At 50.5% G+C, this 15772-nt stretch overlaps 1 long non-coding RNA gene across 1 annotated transcript; it reads right to left on the bottom strand.

Annotated features, from left to right (window-relative positions):
• Positions 1 to 1323: 1323 nt before the first annotated feature.
• Positions 1324 to 4424, bottom strand: LOC136792472 (uncharacterized). Its single transcript, XR_010836302.1, has 3 exons — positions 3894 to 4424; positions 2074 to 2151; positions 1324 to 1760 (listed from the first exon to the last, which is right to left on the bottom strand). It is a non-coding gene; the product is annotated as an uncharacterized lncRNA (long non-coding RNA).
• Between the last annotated feature and the right edge of the window lie 11348 nt (positions 4425 to 15772).

Here is a 15772-nt window from a genome sequence, read left to right as displayed (position 1 = left end):
TCCTCAGCAGTTTGGGGGCAATTTGTATTTATCAAGTCAGTGCAAAGCACATGGCTTATTTTTCATAAAACCAGCTGTTCTCTTTCTTTTCATACTCACAGTTTTTCACCTTGTGTATTAGTTCAATTGAATTTTGAAATTAAAATCGTAAGTGTAACTGGTGTGGACAGGCTTGGGAACAAATCCATCTGACACCGGGCGACCAGATGCCTTATTAGATGGGCGCAGAGGTGGCAGGGCTCCGTGGTGTGTAGCTGACCACTCTCAAACAGTCAGAGTGCTGTGGGCATCCAGAGAACGTTGGCAGGGGCGGTGGGGAGCCCTGGTCAGTCCAGTGTCTTGGTGATGTGGACACAGGTCAAGAGAGCTTCGACGCTAGTACCAAGACCATGGTCACAGGAGCAGCGGCCAGTGGCAGTAATTTCTACGTATTAGCGTGCCACCCATTAATGTCTGTTCTTCACGACAACGCCTTGAAGGGACCATATTTATAGTCGAAAGTTTAGCTAGTGCCTAAGAAATCACTCGATTTTGTCAGGAGGATTTTCTGAAAAATATTAACTGTTACCCCAGATCTTCTTAGACAAGTGCCAAACAGGAGGACAGGGCTGGCAGTGCCTTTCCTGCCCTTCCTGAGGCCTTCCCACCTGTTCGCTGTAGGGGAGGGTCAGGGGAGGAACGGGACACGTTGCCAAGATTTACTCCATTCAGTGGCCTGAGGCAGACTTGATGGTGTCACACAAGGAGGCACCTGATGGACAGACAATGAATTTTGGTTTTAGTTTTTCTTTTGTCGTTTGTGCTTTTGGTGTCATATCGAAGAAGCCATTGCCTAGTCCAAGGTCGTAAATATCTACACCTATTCTACACACTTTACACACTTTCTACACCTAGTCACACACTAGAGTGAATAGCTACACACTTTTCTTCTAAGATTTGTGTAGTTTTAGCTCTGACATTTAGATCTAGGATCCATTTTGATTTACTTTTTGCTCATGGTATGAAAGGTCCAACTTCATACTTTTGCAAGTAGAAAAACTTTTTTTTTTTTTTGCGGTACACGGGCCTCTCACTGTTGTGGCCTCTCCCGTTGCGGAGCACAGGCTCCGGACTCGCAGGCTCAGCGGCCATGGCTCACGGGCCCAGCCGCTCTGCGGCACGTGGGATCTTCCCGGACCAGGGCGCGAACCCTTGTCCCCCACCTCGGCAGGTGGACTCCCAACCACTGCGCCACCAGGGAAGCCCGTAAAAACATTTTTTATACTGGCAAATGTAGGATTTTAACTCCATTTTAAAGATGAGGAAACAGATTCAGAAGCAAAGTGACTTGCTCAAGGTCACACGCCTTCTAAGTAAAAAAGCTGAGATTTCACCTCAGGTCTATCTGGTTCCAAATTCTCTGTGCTTTCTGTTGAACAACTATTGCCTTTCAGCTGGATCATGTTGAGCTGGGTTGGGTTGGTTTGAGTTGGGCTGAGTAGGATTGGGTTAGATTGAGCTGAGCTGGGTTGAGTTGGGTTGGGTTGAGCTGAGTTGGCCTAGTTTGGGTTGGGTGGGGTTGGATTGAGCTGGATTGAGCCAGGTTAAATCGACCTGGGTTGAGTCGAGTTGGGTTAAGTTGGTTTGAGTTGGGTAGGGTTGGGTTAGGTTGGGTTAGCATGGGGTGCATTGAGAGGCACTGAGTTACACCGAGCCCTTTGCTGGGTCCTTCTGGTCCCGTAAGAAAGGGGTAAAACTTCTCCTCTGCAGACTTTCAGCTCCTTGGGGGCAGAAACAGAGATAAATACAAAAGAAATAAACGAGAAGCATGTATGATTCACTGTTAAATGGTGGTCACATTGCCAAGATGGTCAGGCTTCTCCTTGAGCAAGCACAGATTACGAGGTACCCTTTGGGGTGGGGGGGGGGTAGCAAGGGGGCCCTTCTGTCACATTGTCCCAAAGAGCTGGACATAACTTCTGATGATGGGTCACAGAAGCCCCAGGACCAACCCCCTCACATGCAAATCTCACAGCACAGGCTGTAAGCTCAGCAGACGTTAAGAAAGAGAATGACCTTTTATTGAGCACCTACTACGTGCAAGACGCTGTCTGTACACCCTCTGTGTCTCAGAACCTCACATCAGCTTTCGTCAGAAGGTATGATCACTACCTGTTCACACACAGAGAAACTGAGGTGAGATAAGTTGTCCAAGTTCACGCAGCTCTCGGGGACCAGTATTGTTACTGCTACTATTTAAGGCAGAAAGCGCCACTGTACCTGGGAGTTAAGAAAAGAGCGGTTGTTGACATTTCTCAGTCCACTCCTTCTCCAACATTATATTATGTATAAAAATATCCTTGAAAAGTCATGGCCAAACCCCCACGTGGCTGGGAACCCCTTCTCTGTGGAGGGAAAGCTACCTGCAGACAGTAAGTCTGAGACATTTTCAGATGCAGGCTGTCACAGGTGGACGTGTGACAAAGCCAGCATGCCGAACTTTTCATGGTAAAATCTAGGTGGCGAGTATCTGGGTGTCCACTGTGTAATTCCCCCAATGTTCCCGTGTTTTGGAATTTTTTTATAATAAAATGTTGGGGGGAGGGATGCATCCTGCCCCAGCTTCCAGGAGTGGAAGCTTCCAGAGTGGGCTGAAGCATCATTTCCTTGTATGTCCCTTCGTTCCTTAGACCCTTTCCCTCATCACCTCACAGTTTATAAATGTTTGAACAATTATTACTGTCAGGTACACAAACAAAGCGCCCACACAGCAGTGTATGGTTCCACAGATGGAAAAGTCTGTTAGATGAGATTCTTTTCGTTTTTGACCTGGGGCGAGGAGGCTGAGGGTGTGTGCTGATAAAAGCTGCTGCACACCTGGGCCTGCTCACAATCCCACTGAGAAGATCTGGCTTTCCAGCGGCTTCCCCTGGAGCCACCTTTGTTTACCAGGACACAGGTTTAACTCTTTCTAACCAAAATCTCCTCGGCAGTTGGCACAATAGCCCTGCTTTCGCTTCAGTTTTGTTTTAATTCGAACAGTTTATCCAAGACAAAGGCCCACTCCAGCCCAGCTTGGGCACCTGAATGCCCTGATGGACAGCTCATGGTTGAGGGCTCAGCCTCTAGCCAGACGACCTGGGTTTGAATCTGGCTTTGTGATTGGCCTCTCTGTGCCTCAGTTTGCCCATCGGTAAAATGGGAACAACCTCTGTTTGGTTGTTGGTGGACTACCAGAGCCATCACACACAAAGAGCTGGGAACAGATGAGACCGGTATGTAGTCAGGAACAAACCATTAATAGCGGTGTAACGTTTCTGAGCATTGGTTTCCTTACCTGTCAAAGGTAAATGGAGATTATGTATTAGGTCATTGTGGTGAACATAGGACCCTCCTCTTAAGGCTGCTGGAAGGATGAAACGGCATTGACCATGCAGGGAAAATTGCCTGATAGGATGTCCCAGCTCAATAAGAGACTTCTCCATGAAAGATCTAATTTGAGATGTACAATGGGACACTTGTCCTTGCCTCTGCGATGGGAAGGCCACACGCTGGAGGTTGACGATGTGAGCAATACTATGAAATGTACGAGGAGACATAGACGCAGAAAGAGCCCAGCCTGTCTGCTTCTCGTGCGCTTGGCCCCATCGGGCTGTGGCTCCCAGACTGCCGTGACCTCGATACCGTGTGTGCACGGCCGGCTGGCCTGACCCCCTTCTCACGACCGCCTGCCTCACTGGGGTGACCTACATTTCCACAGCGGCGGCCAGAACAGACATTCCAGAGTAATTAGCAAACACGCGCGTGTGCACGCGTACGCGCGCGCGCGCACACACACACACACACACACACACACACACACACACACACACAGAGCTGGCTCGGGCCTGGTAGTCAGTGTCTGGCTCGCTCACCGTCTAGACAGGACTGCAGCTGAATGGCCTCCCGCTCAGGGCTGTAGCTGGCGCGGCCAATGGCTCCTCTCCACCTTGATCAGGGGTGTCCAGCCATGTCCCTTCCAGGGAAAGCATCCTCAGGAATCATCAGAGCCATGGTCCGGCTGCAGGAAGGCTCAAAGCAGTGCTGTTTACAATCATGAAAAATGGGCACACTCCTTCCAAAAAGGAACCAGTTAAGCACATCTTAGGACCTTCCGAGAGGGACTTGGAAGCAGAAGCTGACAATCGCGGTGGAGGAGATGGTCTGCCAGCATGTGGTGACTGTCAGCAAATATTGTTTCAAAAAAGCAGCATGCAAAACGGCCTGGTATCGGGGCTTGCAGCTATTTTTTTAGGGGGTGCCTAGGAGAATCACTGGGAAAGCAAGCCTGGGAAGTTCAGGGCTTCCTCGGGGCATTATAGCTGGTCGCCAGGGCACTTTGCACACCCCCACTCACAACTGATGTACAAATAAAATAAGAACCTGTACCTGAAATCCCAGTGCACCCAGTTGGCATTTCCCAGACATTGAGCAGGTAGGGAACGCCTTCATGACTTTGCCTACTGGTGCTATGATTTACTTAGAATCACTCTTTAAACACTGCACCCTTTTCCCAAAAGCAGATTCCTTTTAAAATAAAACCCTACGTCACAACTGCGGATGGAAAAACAAAAATAGAAGGTGACTGTAAAGATGAACACATCATTATTAAAGTTTGAAAAATTGCTTCTGTACTGCTGGAAACCGTCTCTCCTTCCAAGGCCGGCTGTGCCCACCACTCTGGCCAGCTAGGCCTTCCATCAGCCCCCTTCACCTACTAACCGAGGAAGCTGCAGTTCAGGAAACGTGCTTTCCTCAGGCCATTCGGGCAGCCAGGAGCCCTGCATTCTAACTCGGGTGCTGCTTACCTGGACCTTGCCTAAGTACGATCTTCCTACCCTCCTGGCGGAACTCTAGGAGGATGGCAGGTCTGTCTCTATGGAGACAGGAGCAGCCCCACCTCCCAGGACTCTGACTCTTCCCCATAGCTGAGCTCCCAGGCCCCTGACCCCAAAGCAAGGGTTCTGCTCTCTCCCTTCCTCCACACCCTCCGTTTGGGGCACGTCTGTGTATCAGAGGTTCCCCAAATGCTAAATAGAAAGCCGGACAAAAGTCTGTGAGCTTCATATTCAATTATTTTTAATTTCTTGGCGCTCAGTTTCACAGCCAATTTTAATGCCATTTCAGTTTCAAGGGTCCCACCTCCTTCCCTTTTTCTTTCTCCAACAGTTCCAGTGATTTTCTGGGACCACTTGGGGTTCTGTTTGGGTTTAGGTTTGTTTTTTAACCGTACATAAACCTGTGGTTTGTCTTTGTCCTTCTTTTTCCATTTTCCTCGTCCTCCTGACCACTGAGGCTGGCCTTGGCTGGACAGGCACGAGGAGAGGGCCTGGCTGCAGGAGGGACCCACTCCCTCCAAGAAGGCTCTTCTGCCTCTGGGGACCCCCTTTGCCTTAACGCCTCCCTCACCGTGAGGCATGCACCCATGCTGGCCAAGCAGAGCCGTCCATGACCTGGAACGTCAGGATAGGTCAGGGCAGTGGTCCCCAACCTTTTTGGCACCAGGGACTGGTTTCGTGGAAGGCAATCTTTCCACAGACCAGGGAAGGAGATGGTTCAGGTGATAATGCGAGCGATGGTTCAGGTGGTCATACGACGGATGGGGAGCCATGGGAAATGGTGGGGAGCGGTGGGGAGGGGTGGGAAATGGTGGGGAGCGGTGGGGAGCGGTAGGGAGAGGCGGGGAGCGGCGGGGAGCTGCAGATGAAGCCTCGCTCGCTCACCTGCTGCTCACCTCCTGCTGTGCGGCCCGGTTCCCAACAGGCCCTGGGTCAGGGGGCAGTCACATGCCCAAAGCAGGGCCGATCAGAGTCCTTTGGGAGAAACGAAATGGATTCTACAGGAAGATGGTGAAATTTCTCTGACTTGCTAGCTATGAAAGTAATGGAAGCCCAGAACTGCTGGAGGCCATCCCTGCTGTCATTTGGAACCCAGCTTGCCCAAGAATGAAGCCAGCTAGAAATAAGCACAGCCAAGAGATGGCAAGAGGAGAGTCCAGTCAAATGAGCCCCTGGATACAGCTGTGCCTGAAGGCTGCCAAACTATTCAAAGTTTCACATGTCAGTAAACTTCCTGGGTTTATTGTCATTGTTGTTAATCTAGTTTTTTGTGTTTCTTTCCCTGTTCAGGTCACAGCCAAGGAACGTCCTTGTGGCTATCACGCCCGCCTTCATTGCCCTTCCCCCCACTCCCACGTCCTGCCTTGTCCAGGCGCAGCTTAGATGCTAGTGGAGCCCCTGTTGGAACGTTTGGTCCTCCAAGACCCAGCTCAGGCATTGCCTCCTCCGGGAAGTTTTCCCCGGTGCCCCAGCATGCTCTGCCAGGCTGGTTGAAATCCCAGCTCTGCCACCACACAGCCTTCTGTGAGGACAGGACCATGGAAAAGAGCCAGGCTCTGGAACTCAGATATTCCTGACTGGAATCTCAGCTCTGCCACCCACCTGCTGTGCACCCTTGAGCAGACGTGTAACCTCTCTGGTTTTTGTTTCGTCACCTGTAACGTGGGAGTTCCCATCAGTGCCTACACCACAGGTTTGCTGTGTGGGTTAAACAGGTTAATCCATGTTACTGACTTGGAACGGAACCCGGCAGGCAGCTGATACGTGGCACTGGCCATCATGTGTATGGTCTGTATCGACCTTTACTGTAATTGCCTTTTACTTGCTTCCCTCAAACCACAGCCCTTTCTCATCCCTTGTATTGCAATACCTTTGCTCTCCTGGGCCTCACACAGTGCCTGGCATATAGTGAGCATCAACAAATGTCCGCAGATCAGTGTGTGTACCCCCAAATCAACAGGCAAATCTACAACTCCTGCCCTTGCCTCTCCCCATCAAGAAGAACTCAGGCTTTGCCAGCTCTTTCCCAGTTCTTGTTTTTCAAATAGGATTGAGTGTGGAGGGGACGTGGGGGGCTAGAGAAAAGCAGGGTGGGCGTGGAGCACATTAGGGGAGGTTCTCACACTTGGCTGTGTGTTGGGATCCCGGGGGAGTTTTAACAGACACTGGGCCTGCCTGTCCCGGACTCTCTGACCTCACTGTCTGGTTGGGCTGGGCGCCTGGGCTGAGAACTGCTGGATAGAGGGTGTTAGAAAGCTTCAGTGTGCATCGAGAATGGAAGCTCCTGGAGTGTTTTTGAGAGATTTCAGCAAAGACTGAATTGCTTTTCAATTATTTCTAACCCTCAGCCAGTTGTTTATTTGAACATGACCTGGTTCTGAGACTGGGTGCCCCGGTGACCTGGCTTTAGCTGCTCCAAGGGGGTGAGGGACCAAACCAGCAGATGATGAATTCCCTCCCAACCTTCCCCCGGGTTTCACAGGTAAAAGCAGCAAGAGGGGAGGCGGGACGCTCTGATTCAGGGACCCATAGGACGACACGGTTTTCTGGCCCAGGGTGAGCCCACGGCTGCAGTGGTGCTCTGAGCACACCTGCCGAGCTCCTGGGGTCCTGGACAGATGCAACTGGGACCCACCTGAGCAGGAAAGGTCCATCTGGCTTCTGGTTTGGTGACCTCAAGTGAAGAGGTTCAGAGGAGGGCTCTCCTGTTAGCTCTACCAGGAGCCTCTGCCCATGTTTGGGGAGAACTTGGCAGTGGACACTGAGAAGTGCCCGTCTTCGTGGGAAATGCCAGATTCTCACCGTCACTTGGACGTTTGAGACCACGAGGGCTCTTCCTTTTTTTTTTTTTTTGCGGTACGCGGGCCTCTCACTGTTGTGGCCTCTCCCGTTGCGGAGCACCGGCTTCGGACACGCAGGCTCAGCGGCTATGGCTCACGGGCCCAGCCGCTCCGCGGCATGTGGGATCTTCCCGGACCGGGGCGCAAACCCGTATCCCCTGCATCAGCAGGTGGACTCTCAACCACTGCGCCACCAGGGAAGCCCGAGGGCTCTTCTTTTAAAGCATCCTTCTCTAGTTTTGAGCTTTCCGTTACATGTCTATTTCCATTGCTCACACCTTGGTTTGAATTTAATTTTGCTCACAATTACACCTTGAGTCATCTTAGATAGCTGCAAACTCTCGTTTTAACATGCCTGTTGCTTCAGGAAAGACTCCAACACACCAGCATCCTAGCGGGGCAGAAGCTGGCAGCTGGAAACACTGCTTTCTTGGAGGGATTTCCCTCCACAACTAGCTGGGTGCCGCGTGCTCTCTGTGAAGCAGACATCACGGAGAATCCAACGACTCTTCCAAAGTGTACCTCACTCTTCTTATGGCCCTAACTAGATAGGTGACGCTGTCAGGAGGCTTCCTGGCTTGGGGCCTCCATTTCCTCGTTTATAAAATTCAGCGAGGACTCAAAGGCTTCTAGAATGGGGACATTTGATCTCTGCTGTTCTGAAGACCCAAGAGTGCTCCTTCCAGAACATTCTTGTCCATGGTGGAGGTGAAATGCCACCCAGAGACATTGGAGATTAGCCTGGACGCTCCAGGATCAAGTGGCAGACACACAACCAAAGTTGGATCAAGACAAGAAAAGGGGAGTTTTAGTGGCTCCTGTACCGGAAAGGTCCTTGGTTGCTCTGGTTTCAGGCGCCAAATGTCCTCAGGGTCCCCAGTATCCCCCACCCCTAACTTCTCTGCACTGGGGGCGTCCTCTGGCCTCACTGTCCTCGGGAGGAGAGACGGTTTCCAGCAGCACTGTGCCCGTGACGCACTAGCTCGCCCCCGCCAGCGGAAAGAGAGCCTCTCATCCAAGCGTCCCGCGGAGGCCAGGGCTCACCCCGTGGCATGACTGATGGATTGGGTCCTGCAAACCAATCGCAGCGGCTGGAGCCGTAGCGAACACTGATGGCCAAGCCCGGTCACAAGGCACCTCTGGATCTTGGGGGTGGGGCTGGCTCCCCCAAGCACATGGATGGAATTCAAGGGAGGGCTGGTTCCTGATGGACACTGGGGGAGTTTCTAACCAAAAGAAAGGGGACTAGATAGCGGGCAGACCGAAATAACTCTGCGCCCTGCTGCAGACAGAAATGGAGAGCCATTGCTGTCTGCTCGCCAAGTCTCCGGAACATAGCTGCCCCCTCTCCACACCTCCATTCTCACGGCCGCCGCTCTAGGGTCACCTCTGTCGCCCTGTGAGGGGGCCCCTCCTAACCCATCTCACTGCTCTGGTCTCCCCACACCCCTCCGCCACACAGCTGAGGTCTTTGAACAGAGGTGGAAGTTTAGGGGACTACAGTTTGGTGAGATTCAGTCCACGTAAGTGCTATCTTGGAGTAGTTAAGAATAGAGGCTTGGGGCTGGTTTGAATCCTGGCTCTCCCATAAGTTAGCAAGTTACCCTCTGGGCCTGTTTTCTCATCTGTCTAATTGGCATAATATGGGCACCTACCTTAGAGGGTTACTGTAAAGATTAAATGAGGTAAGTAAAGCACCCACAAGTGTGAGCTGTCGTCAAAACACATCTTCAGTCTGTCCACTCCTCTCCAGCTGCACTGCCAGCATCTCATCAGAGCCACCATCCTCACACCCTCGGGTGATGTCTCAGCCTCATCACGGTGCCCCAGGCTGCAGCCTTGTCCCTCTCTGACCCCTTCTCCACACAGCAGCCAGGGTAGAACAGCTTCGTAAAGTACAGGACGCCCTGTTGAATGTAAATTTCAGAGCACATACGAATAATTTTCCAAAAAAAAAAAAATGAATAATTTTCAGCCTGCAATATTTGGGACATACACCAAAAAATTATTTGTGGCTTCTTTTAAACTAAAATTTAACTGGGCAACCTGCATTTTTGTTTGCTACATCTGGGAAGCCTAAGCCAGGGAGACTTTTGTAAAGTACAAATCAAATCATTAGCTCCTTGCTCAAAACCTTCAGTGATTTTTTCATCACAATTAGAATAGAATCCGTACCCTCTCCTGACCTACTGGGCCAACCTAGCCTGGTCCCTGGGCACTGCTCTGACTGTGTTTTCCTCGCGACCTAACCGTCAGGTCTCGCGCTGCGCCAGCCCTCCCGCCGGGGGATCGATCATCGTTTATCAAGCAAACGAGCAGATGATCCCACAGGGACCCACAGGCAGGAGGCCCTGGGGATTTCTGGGGCCAGATCCTCCTCTAGAGCCTCAGGCCCAGCGCTGCTGAACCCTTGATTTCAGACGTCTGGCCTCCAGGAGATGAGAGGATAAATTTCTGTCGTTTCACGCCACCAAGTTTGCAGTCATTTGTATGGCAGTCTTGGAAACTAAAGCAATGTTTTAAAGTCCCCTCTGGCTGAAACATGCAGAAGAGGTTTGAGGGGGGCAGGAGAGGAAGCAGGGAGCCAGCCACATCAGAAGCTGTCACGCTGATCTGCCTGGAGCAGGATGTCAGCTGAGTCTAGGCAATGACAGAGGGGAGAGAGAGAAGTGGGGAAATTAAACTATTTTCAACAATATTAAAGGCCAACATTCTACATTGCTCTGCATATATCCCAGCACCATGTTGTACTGGACTTACGCAAACTATCACACTGAATCCTGAATTAAGCCTGGATATTTGTTCGTCGCTGTCACCATTTTATAAATGGGGGACCAAGAGAACAGAGAGGTTAGCCAGCATGCCTGACTTCACACAGCTAGAAGCGGCAGAGCACAGATTCCAACCCAGGCAGTGTCATCAGAAGCCCACCTGTTTAACTGCCTCTCACGCACTCATATGAACGGCCCTTACTGGGGTAATGACGGAGGAAAGGAAATAAGAGTGGCTTACTATCAATCAACAATAAGGAAATAAGTGCGGTGGTGCTATTTACAAAGTTGGGGCCTGGGACCTGGGACGGGTTGGGGGCCTGCTTGGCCGACTTCAGCTGAGGACCTGTCGGTCTCCAGAAGGAGGATATCCATTTTGCGCCCGGGAAGCCCATCTGGGCAGAAAACTTTCTGGAGCTGTGTTCCTTGAGACCGTCCCTCCCAGCCCCTCCAGGTTCTACGCTCAGAAACCCACTGCCGTCGTACTTATTATAGAAGGCAAACAAAAGCCTTCAGCTGACCCACCAGAATCATGAAGACCGTCTGCAGAAAATGGGTTTTGACCATGTGTCACGGGTGGGTTTTCACGAAGGTTTTGCGCTCTGAGACTGGCGTTGGCTTCGCTGGGAAACCATTGGTTTTCCAGTTCCAGTTCCCTCTGTAAATCCTGTTTCTCCTGAACGTCCTCCTTGGAGTCAAGAACTCCAGTTTCGGAAACAATGGAAAGATAAGTAATTTCCATCCCGATGCCTCCCAGATAAACTGTCAGGCATCTTTGGTCACCCCGCCTGCCACCAGCTTGGGTCTCATGACTAAAAGATTTGGAAACGCCTGAGAAGCTTGCGTTCCAGGGCATCGATTTCCTAAGCAGGTCAGAGCTTGGAGGTCTTGACCCTTAAGGGTGCGTCAGTGAGGGCCAAGCGTAGAAATTTCATGAGCGAAACAGGTCTTCCTCATTTTGAAACTTTCAAAAGCTCTATCCGGATGATGGAACCCTGGTGCACCTGAAGTCCTAGGTCAATTAGGTGTGATTTTATTACAATATTGATTGCTGTCTTCCGGCATCTCAGTTGTAGTTTTTAGCCTCGATCAAAGGTGAAAACGGCACCTGTTCGAGTTGGAAAATCTTACTTTCTGCGGAAATTGAGCTGAGCTGAAGAAGGAAGGTAGAGGGAAGAAAACACCATGGCAGATCCTCTGTTGGAGGCAGACCCACATCTCTTCAATAGACACAGGAATGTCGACAGCCGTCAGTCAGTAAACATTCAGGGACTAATATAATAGCAAAAGACCATAGTAGGCTCTCAGTGTATACTGAGGTCCCACCACGCCACAAGTGCTACGTTAAGTCCGAGAGGGGCCTAGAAGATGCTGGAAGGAAGGTAAGATGTCTTGGGGAAGGAGCCCAAGGAAAACAAGGAAACGCTGTCTCCTGTCAGCCTGGTGCAGAGCAGGTGCTCAGCAGAGAGTTTGGAACATTACCGTCCAAACTGTGAGGCAGGAAAAGGAGTGTGATTGGAGAGCGCAGTCCTTCGGGGGTGCCTGTGCTGAAGGAAGAGTGAGAACTGACTGCATAGGTGAAAGCAAGGTGGTAGAGGAGGCGGGGGGTGGGGGAAGAATGTTCTAGGCTAAGGGAGCCATCTGCCGGGATCTTTCTGAGGACAAAGGTCTCCTGATGAGAACGCCTGTCCAGGTGAGAGTCTGTGTAGGACAGGGAGGGGCGTACAGGCGAGGGAAGAGGCTCTTCACAGCCCAGCGGTCGCCCCGGCCCAGGGCACAGGTATCTGGAAGGGTAAGGGAAGGAGGGAGGGGGAGAGAGGGTGGGGTGAGGGCCCTCGTCTCTCAGAAAGCCCCGCCCCCCGATGGACAGCGAAGTGAACCTCATTGAGATGCAGCCTCAAAGGCAGCCACTGTTTGAAGAGTGACGATAACTTCTCCAGCCGTTTACCTTTCCCAAGAGGCTGGCAGGGGGCGGGGACCCACAGCACGGGGGGTGCCCTGTGCCCTAAAGGGTTTCCCGAGCCAGAAAAGGAGAGGGGCTCAGGCCCGCCCCCGCACGCCCACTGAGGTCTCAGGGAGAGCGGATTCTCCACCGGAAGCAGCTGGAGGACAGGTTTGGGTGCGGGAAGAAATGGCAGGTTTGGGGTAGCGGGGCTGGTTGAGCGGGGCGGTGGCGGTGGCCGTGGGCCGGAGCGGCCGCACGCAAGATGGCCCTTCGGCCGAAGCCAGATCGCCACGTGAAGCTTTACACACGGCTGCAGAGCTACCCCGGCAGGATGGGGAGAAGAAAGTGTACATAATACACCTTCAACTCTGCGCCCTGACCAGCACACGCTAAGAAGTAGCCGGCTGTGGGAGACCTGAGAGTACCTTGCAGACAGTGCCGATTGCATCCAGGGAAGTGCTTGCAAGCCAGCGCTCCAGAACAAAGGGGGGGAAATGCTGCTGGCCTGTGGTGTTTGCCAGTTTCCACCGTGTAAATACTCCCACGATGGCCAATGGCAGGCCACCTGTGTTTGACTAACAGTCAACTCTCAACACTCTTTCACAGCTGGCATTGTCTCTGTTTCTGCACCTAAGTTATTATTTATTAAATATGAACAGGTGAACTATGTTCCCATTTTGTAACTCCCATGAGCCTCAAAAGATTGAGAGGGTGGTGCAGAGTCTCTCTTGACCTTGGACGTGACACTCGGAAAAATCTCTCTGCTCTACTCTGGTCAAGCCTGGGAAGTCTCGTTCTCCATCTACGAAAGCCCTCTCCGTTCCTCCTTCCCTCCACAGTTATAATAACACAACTCTGTCTGCCCGTGTCCACCGTGAAAACGTCCCCACCTATCACACATGGTAAGTGGTCCACGCACACTGTCTTCTCCCACAGGACTCAGATTTGACCCTAGAAATCCATCACTCATTCACTGGAGAAGTAGGTACTGGATTTATGCTCTACGATTCACATTCTAGTTGCCAGAATTTAATAATAAAGCTATCTTGTTTTAAATAAACTTTGGGGGCATTACAAGAGTGATACATATTCACAGCAAAGCCTTTGGAAAATGTAAAAAAGAATAAAAAAATAATTTTGTAACCTGCACTTCCATTATCCAGAGATGATGACTATTAATATTCTGATGTATTTTTTCCAGTTATTTTTCCTTGTATAAAATTCCTGTTTAAAAAAACCTATCATAACCATTTAATAACACATCAGGAAACTTTCCATGTCATCAGACATTTTCTGTACAGTATAATTGTAATCACTGTATAATATTCCATTGTATGACTGTGACATGATATGTTTACCCAGTTTCCTTTGTTAAACACTTGGAGAGCACTCAATTTTTTTTTTTTTTTTACTACTTTGAGCCACTCTGTAATAAAAAGTCTCCTGATTAGTGTTTACACATGTCCGTGATTAATTACCTAGGACAAATAGTATTTTCCAGCTCATTTATAATTTTCTCTTTGGCCTAAGAGTTATTTAGGAGATAAATTTTTAGTTTGGTTTGCTGCGTTTTATCTGTAAATCTTGTATTTTTAGTATACTTTTTATTAAAGATGAACATACATATAAATCGAATACATACCAAATCATAAGCGTCAGCTCAATGAGTTTTTACCAAGTAAACACACCCATGTAACCAGAGCACAGATACAGGAACAGAATACTGCCACCACCTCAGAAACTCTATTTGTGCGCCCTTCTGGACAAGCCCCGCACGCCCCCGTCCAGGGAGAACCATTGTCATAGCCTCTCACACCACCGATTAGTTATGGCTGGTTTTGAATTTTACCTAAAGGAAACCCTAAACCGTAAATTATTTTGTGTCTGCGAGATCCATCCATGTCGCTGTATGTGGTGGCATTCACTTTCCTTGCTGCAAAGTTCTGATGCAGGAAATAAAACGCCATAATGAATTCATCCTTCACTGTGGATGAACTCCCAGGATACTTCTAGCTTGGAGCCGTTATGAATAGCACTGCCGTGAATATTCAATCCATAACTTTCGATCACTGATACACTGGCAAATGTTGAACAATGGCTCTTCAGAAAAAAGCTCTGACGCGTGTCTGCCAATTTCCGCGGTGTAAATCCTGCGACCGTGGCTGACTTCAAGCTGCCGTGGTGACGTAGCTAAAAGCAGAGCTGGGAAGAGATACAGACCACGGGCTCTCGCCAGCACATGGCTGCTGTGGGAGAACATATGCAGGCCTTTTTCCGGGCAGGTACATCTAGCGGTAAAGACGCCGGGTCAGAGAACAGGCATATGTTCAGCTCTAGAACAAACAGATCCTCTCAGACAGCTTCCCAAGTGGGTGAATTATAAGTACTTATATTCTTTCAGGTATTATTTGTTTTTCATTCGTTTAGTCGGTTTTTTTCAATATTATGTCAAAATATGCCTGCATTATTTGCTGTGAAGGGGATTTATGGTGGTTACATGGTTATTTATGGCTCTTTTTTGGTAACTATCCCATGGATATCTCATGGAGGAGAAAGTATATTCTCTACCTTTCCATTTCTTTTGTCTCTAGATCTGTGTATAAAAACTGGATGAGGTAGTTAATATCACCCACTGTAGTGTATGTCATAGAGGTGAAGGAATCAGCCCAAGGCCACACCCCCACCCCGGAGAAGTGGGGAAGGTCCCAACCCAGCCACCCGGGACAGGCATCTGAATTTAATAGAGCTCACTGCATGCCGTGAGGGTTAAACGTGAGAGTGAAGTCTGAAGCGCTCGGCCCGACATGGGAAAATGTATGCCCATCCAGCACTGGCTGCTCATTTCCATCTTTCAGGTAAAACACTCGAAGGGGCTGGATGAATGTTGAAGGAATAATAAATGAATGAATGAATGAATGAATGAATGAATGAACATGCAAATGAACCCAAAGACCCTCCACTGTGCATAAATGCCCAGTCCTTCTGCAGAAAGGAACCTTTGCCCTTTGCAGACAAGACATGTTTGCTTGTCTTGAGCCTCCGGAGACTCTGGGGGCAGCAGGGCCTGCCCCCTCTCCTTCCTGCTGAGATGACCGAGGCTGCGGGGGGGTCTGGCTAGCAGCTGCAGCTGCCAGCCCAGCCCAGCCCAGCCCAGCCCAGCCTCCGCGTGGCCCTGGCCCTCTGGGGCTCTGGAGCCAAAGAACAATGGCGGCATTGTTGCCACCTCCCCACCCCCTCACTGTCCCAGTTACTCATCAAGGATGCTGGCGGCCCAGCCCCGGGACACAGCTTGTCCCTTGACTAAGCACAGACACACTCAGACAGTGGCCCTGCGGGAGGTGGGCGATGAGTTCATCGCCT

The sequence above is a fragment of the Kogia breviceps genome, chromosome 14 (assembly GCF_026419965.1).
Source record: "Kogia breviceps isolate mKogBre1 chromosome 14, mKogBre1 haplotype 1, whole genome shotgun sequence".
In the NCBI taxonomy this organism is placed as follows: Eukaryota; Metazoa; Chordata; class Mammalia; order Artiodactyla; family Physeteridae; genus Kogia; species Kogia breviceps.
This window is presented reverse-complemented; position numbering and strand designations above follow the sequence as displayed.